Below are 6601 nucleotides of genomic sequence, written 5' to 3' on the forward strand. Positions count from 1 at the left end.
TGGTCTCTTGTCCCCGAGACGTGGTCCAGATCCACCTGTCTCATGCTATACAATAAAAAAATAATATTAAAATATTACTTGAAATTAACTATTAAAAGAATCATTTATCAAATATAGTAGAATTCATAAATTAAGTTACAAACTTACTATAAGCTCATAAGATCCTCTAGCAGTATCTCTCTTGTCCTTGGGACGTGGTCCAAATCCACCTGTCTCATGCTGTACAATAAAAAAATAATATTAAAATATTACTTGAAATTAACTATTAAAAGAATCATTTATCAAATATAGCAGAATTCATAAATTAAGTTACAAACTTACCATATGCTCATCAGATCCTCTAGCAGTATCTCTCTTGTCCCCGGGACGTGGTCCAGATCCACCTGTCTCATGCTGTACAATAAAAAAATAATATTAAAATATTACTTGAAATTAACTATTAAAAGAATCATTTATCAAATATAGTAGAATTCATAAATTAAGTTACAAACTTACCATATGCTCATCAGATCCTCTAGCAGTATCTCCTCTAGCAGTATCTTGTGCAGTATCAACACCAAATGTAGTGCTAGCTAACTCCTATACAAGGTCAAATTCAAAGTGTCCAATTAAATCTTAAATTAAGAGTCAAAATAAGATCAAATTAAGTATTACATATTAATACCTCAAAGGATGTCGATGTGCATTCAAATTGGCTCTGATTAAAATTATGAGGATAACCTATCCTAATGGTAGTGTCCACCTGCATACATGCATTTAATGAAATCATATTTAGTGAACATATATATGTGTACTAAATAATTTCAAGTTAAGTTACAATATTGTAAGAGTTCATATTTAATTTAAGAATTATAAGATACATACCATAGATGGTGTCACAATAGTCAGACCCTCTTCTCAATGTGATGTAGAGGGTCCCTCATGACCTAAATCCTAGAGAAAGAAGCATTCAATGTATCAACATGAAAATTTATATAGTATATGATGATAACATATTAACTTAAAAAGATCTAGTACAATGTCTAGATAGAAATTTATACTATACCCCATAAGGTGTGCCGAGTTGTGCTCCAGTAGATGCAATATTGACTCTAATATTAGGTGTAGTCCTTATCTACATAAACAAAATTTATTTAATGAAGTATTAGATTGTATAAAAAAAGAGATGCACTTAGTTTATACCTATATTTAATGAAGTATAAAAAGATTGACATGTGTACATGTATATATATATATCTATACCTGGTCAAGATGAACATCCGAGCAAAGAAAATCCATATAAGATGTCATCATACTATCATCTGCTACATCATGCTCATCTGGAACTGAAGTAGATCCTGTAGCAGTAGTAGGACCTACACACGTCTCATGACAACTCGAACACATATGTGGCATCCATCGAGGAGCAGATGCCATGTGAGCAGCTTGCTCACTCAGGTTACCTGTGAGGGAATTCAAAGCATCTAATGTCGAAATGAATGATGTATTTTGGACATCTGCAGGAATCGATGGAGCAACAAGTGGAACTATGGGTGGATCTGGTAGGGGATTATTACTCCATGCCCCTAATCTATGCTATGGCATTCCACGACCAACACCTTGGAATGACTTAATATCAAAATAATTTGGTTTTTGGTTCATTACAAATTCACAGTATAATTTCTTCAAAAAATAAAAAGGGACCTCATAATTATGATGTGGTGGATAATCAAAAACCATCCACCATCTATCCCAAAAGTATCTAGCCATTTCTGGATGCACACACCACCTAATTGAAATTCTTTTCTGGTTAGGTTGCATTGGTTCTCTTGTTTTTGGGTTGGTAAAATATGGACATAAATGAGCTTTGGTTATTTTCAAATCAGTGATTTGCCTATAAGTTAAACCATCAGCATAAAAATCATGCAACTCTTGTCGTCATCTATGAAATTGATCTAATTGAGAATCAACAGATCTAACTGACTCGACAACAGTTTGCATTGATTTTGCAAAGTCTACAAGATGGGGTGGCGTGACTTGCTCATTTTGGATAGCAGCAATGTTTTGTTCAATCACTTGTAGGTTTTCATTAATTCGTTCTCTTAAATGAATTTCATCCAATCTAGGGGGTGGTGGTGGTGGTGGTGGTGGAGGTGGAGGTGGAGGAGGAGGAGGAGGGGGTTGTGGTGGGGGATTTTCACCTAATAGTTCATCTATGTCAAAGACATCCATGATAACAAAGAACTCCTGCATATATAAAGATATACATGAATTATATACAACTCTATGTCAAAGAAGAATCTATTTTACTAAATTAAAAAAAAACATTTATAAATAGTAACATTTCTATGTTGTTGAATGAGATACACATGAAATATATAATATAATATTGAACTTAAAAAAATATACATGTACATACTATTGAATCTTGAAATGTAAAATTTGCGCACAAAACTTAATAAAAACTTTCAATGAAACATCATAAATCTATTATATATTCAATTTAATAAATTCATTTCTTGTAAAATGCATCAACTATTAAAATCAATATAAAATATTTCATACATAAGATCAATAAAGAAGTGAGAAATAAGATGATCCTCCTTCTAGTGTAAGAATATATAGCATGGAAACAATATTACTAAGACAACATAATATTTTGTTAACTTTAACTTAAAGTTATTTTGAAAAATGCACGTGTGTGTTTGGATGCTCCATATTTCTAGTGTTTTAGTGTACATGATAATTTATTAGAATTCAATTACATAGTTTTGAGATAATTGCCATCAATTCATATTACATTGATTAGTCTTTAAACAATCTTAAAAAAAAACTAATCTCCCATGACTATAAATGACATACTTAAAACATATTATATTCTAAGTGGTTGTCATGTAAAGACAAAACATCAAAACTTTTGAAGAGTTAAGCATATTTCACCATTAAATTTCTCCCATAATCAAATCTACACAAGATTATAATTTACAAAACCTTCAAAAAATATTATTTTCTATAAATCATTTATTATAAAACTCCGCAATCATTTGTTTTCATATATAATCTTTCTATAAAATTTAAGATATCAATTCATACACAAATTCTCTTACAAAGTTGAATAAGAAATGAAACTCTTACATAAAAATCAACACAACATGCCAACAATTAAAAACAAAATTAACCTTGCAATATTTACTTTTAAAATAATCAATTTCAACAATATTTTACACATGCATTTATAATTATCAACTAGAATATTATTTTGACTAACATTCCAAATAAAATTCCTAACATACTATATGATCCTCATTCCTAAATTCCACTATCATACTTGCAAGCACTTAATTATTAAGTCAATGAACAAACTACAACTCAATGAAGCTAAAAAGTGATGCAAGCCTATTTTTAAATATCCCAATTCCTTTCGCTGACCTAATACTTTTAGTGGCAACCATTTTAAAATTTCGTATTAATCAAAGAGAATATTTTAGGGAAAAAATGCAGTGTTGGCACTTTATGAAAATAAAGGTTTTTAAGACTCTAGAGACTTGTTCATCACAATATTTTATTGTTTAATATGCAAAATTTTGAAAGATTTTGATATGTAAAGACAAATTAAATTTTTCATATAATTAGAGGTGAAATCAATTTTGAATTCTACCTTAATGATTGAGGGGATCTTACAATTTTGACTTTAAATATAGCTTCATTTATACTCTTTCATAAATAAACTAAAATAGAAGCTATAAAGAATTGCTAAATTCTAGCAATATATGTGTATGCAAGCAAGCATAAAAAATCAATAAAGGACTTAAACTATGAATTTCAAACCATTATGCTATGCATAAGTACCACCTTTAGATCGAGTTAAAGGATAATGTATAAAAGATGAAAGACAATAGTATCTCAGAAAGAAAACTCTTGTTGTAGCTAAAGGTTGATGGCTTCAAGATGGATTTGTGACCAAGATAGGATGTAAGGTGCTTAAATTGGCAACATAACATTGCATTACAAGAGTTCTTGAAAATGGCTCATATAATGATTTATTTATAGTCATGAAGGATAGAGGATTAAAGACTAAGATTGTTTTGAGAGATCAATGGAGTAGATTGATTGAAAGGATTGTGTGCACTAGAAGCTTCCAAGTGGCAACTTATGTTTGGTGCACATGAGGAGTTCATGATCCAAGAAATTTTTGAGGAAAAGGTCTTCTTAGGGGCGTATACACCAAGATGTTGTAAAAAAAGGTAGCCAAATGACCAAAAAAAGATAAACACGAGTGCGTTATTGGGAAATTCATTTGACACATTTGAGGTCTTTTTTGTAGTGATTTTTTCTTACACTATCCTAGGCTTGTTTACACTATCGTAGGTTCATTAGGACTATCCTAGGTTCATTAGGATTGTCCCAAGTTCATTATGGCTTTCTTAGGCTCATTAGGACTTTCTTAGGTTCATTAAGACTGCCCTACATTCATTAGGATCATTTGAGGCTCATTGGGACTATCATATGTTCATTGTGATTGTCCTAGGTTCATTAATTTAATTCGTGTGTTCATTAGGACTATCTCACGTTCTCAAATAGCTTCAACTAATATCTTAAATTAACTATTTTTAAAAAAAATAGCTCCTTAACAATTTAATATTATATACAATCGAATATGATTTCAACTTCAAACCTTGTGCACCTTTTAAAACCAAAAGATGTTGTTAAAACCATTCTTCTAATATTAGCTTAATCATAACATAATCTAATAAATCTTCCTCAAAATATCTACCAACTTCAAATCATATATCAAATCTTTTATAATATAAATTACATTCTAGATATACCAATATACTTCTAAAGATATTCAAAATACTTCTTGGGAATTATATTTTTCAAATCTTTCGGATGTATATATAATTAGCACCCCATTTAGAAAACTCATTATCAATCAACATTATAAATCAAGAATATTTTTTATTTTGTATTAATGAATTATATATTTGGCATATTAGCTTCCTTTATGAACCTATGTAAACCAAACTCCAATTTTAGTAACTTATCTAGCTTTGCTCTAAAATTGTGTCCATAATTGATCCTTTTATACCATCACATGACATAATAGGACCATAATAGGACCTTTATGCCATGACATGGCATAAACCTAAGCCTAAACTTTCATATCTAAAATTTGAAGAGTAATGTTAATTACTTTTAAGGTTATACTAATTTAGTGGTAACTTTTGTATTGCCTAATGAGGATTAAGAACAATTTAGGTACATATGTTCGGTTTTATTTCAATTTCATTTTTGAAAGTTTTTGTTTTTGTTTCCATTTCATTTTCGATTTTTTGTTTGTGTCGATTTCGTCTTGTTAATTATCTAGGTTTGGTTTTGGTTTCTAAATTTGTTGATTACGGTTTAGGGTTAACTATTCAAAAATATTTTAGATCAAAATCAAGAATTTATAAATATAAAAAATAATTTATTTATATGCTACTATAAAACAAAACTAAAATAATAAAAAAAAAACTAAATAATACACAAAAAAGCAAGAAAAATATACAAGAAAATTATGAAATGTGAAAATAGATGGCTGAATGTGTACCTGGGATAGTGGTAGACTTGAAGTGGAAACCACAGCACGGGGGCCCGTTTTTGATCTCTTCTTGTCAACTCACTGTCACGGTGAAAATGAAAAATTGTCCAAAAAAAGGGTAAAAATAGAATTTCAAAACGGGGCCCCGTTTTATTTAGCTTTGGCACCCCGTGACCTTTCGGCTCGAGAGGCTGAACCATTAACAGGCCCCCGTTTTTCCGTTTTGCGGAGCACATTTTCCAACATGCAGACTTCCGCGAATTTGTGACTCATTAGCTTGCACATACCCTGCTCTATTTGTATATTTTTGAAAGGTTCTAACAAAATTTTTATCAAGGGACCAACAAAAACATTTTAAATTAGTATTAAAGAGTGACATTAAATTTTGAAAGATAAAAAGGAAAAGTTCAAGTAGATTTGAAAATTCACTCAAGGATACTTAAACATCACAAAAATGATAAGGGGGTGAAATTAATATGAATAGTGGTGATTTTAGGTGAACTAGAGTTATGGTTTTTTAGATATGAATGAATAAATGGGAAGGGTCTACTATACATGGAAAGAGATAATGAAAAAGTAATTTTTGTTGAAGGAGATAACTAGCACCTAAGAATGTGAATAATGATTACTTAAGAGCTAACAAATATTTGGAAAAGATGGAAATAAGTGGTCTATTGGGAAACACAAAAGGATAAACCTAAACAAGGTTAAATAAGGGCTTAAAAGGATAAAAAATACATGTTATAAAGGAGAACAAAAATAGATGGCAACATAGAAAAAAGAATTGTAGAGTACATGATTTATATTATTATAAGAAAATGCTTATTTTAATAACTTACACTTTTTTAGTATAAATTTGAAATCTTGATTAGTAATAAATCTAGATTATTCAAAATAGATTTTATTATTATGTAGTCATTTCCTTTTTATTGTAATGGCCCTTTTGATCACCTTACACACCATGTTAGGTAATGCAGTACAAATTTCATGTGTCTTATTAGATCAATGAAATATGTAGTAATCACACAATAAACTCTTCCT

General features: G+C 29.9%; 1 long non-coding RNA gene across 1 annotated transcript; it reads right to left on the minus strand.

Moving 5' to 3' along the window:
- Positions 1–321: 321 nt before the first annotated feature.
- LOC131048072 (uncharacterized) lies at positions 322–693 on the minus strand. The gene is made up of 3 exons (XR_009106352.1): positions 665–693; positions 496–579; positions 322–383 (listed from the first exon to the last, which is right to left on the minus strand). It is a non-coding gene; the product is annotated as an uncharacterized LOC131048072 (long non-coding RNA).
- Positions 694–6601: the final 5908 nt, after the last annotated feature.

Source organism: Cryptomeria japonica, chromosome 6, assembly GCF_030272615.1.
Source record: "Cryptomeria japonica chromosome 6, Sugi_1.0, whole genome shotgun sequence".
NCBI classification, from domain to species: Eukaryota; Viridiplantae; Streptophyta; class Pinopsida; order Cupressales; family Cupressaceae; genus Cryptomeria; species Cryptomeria japonica.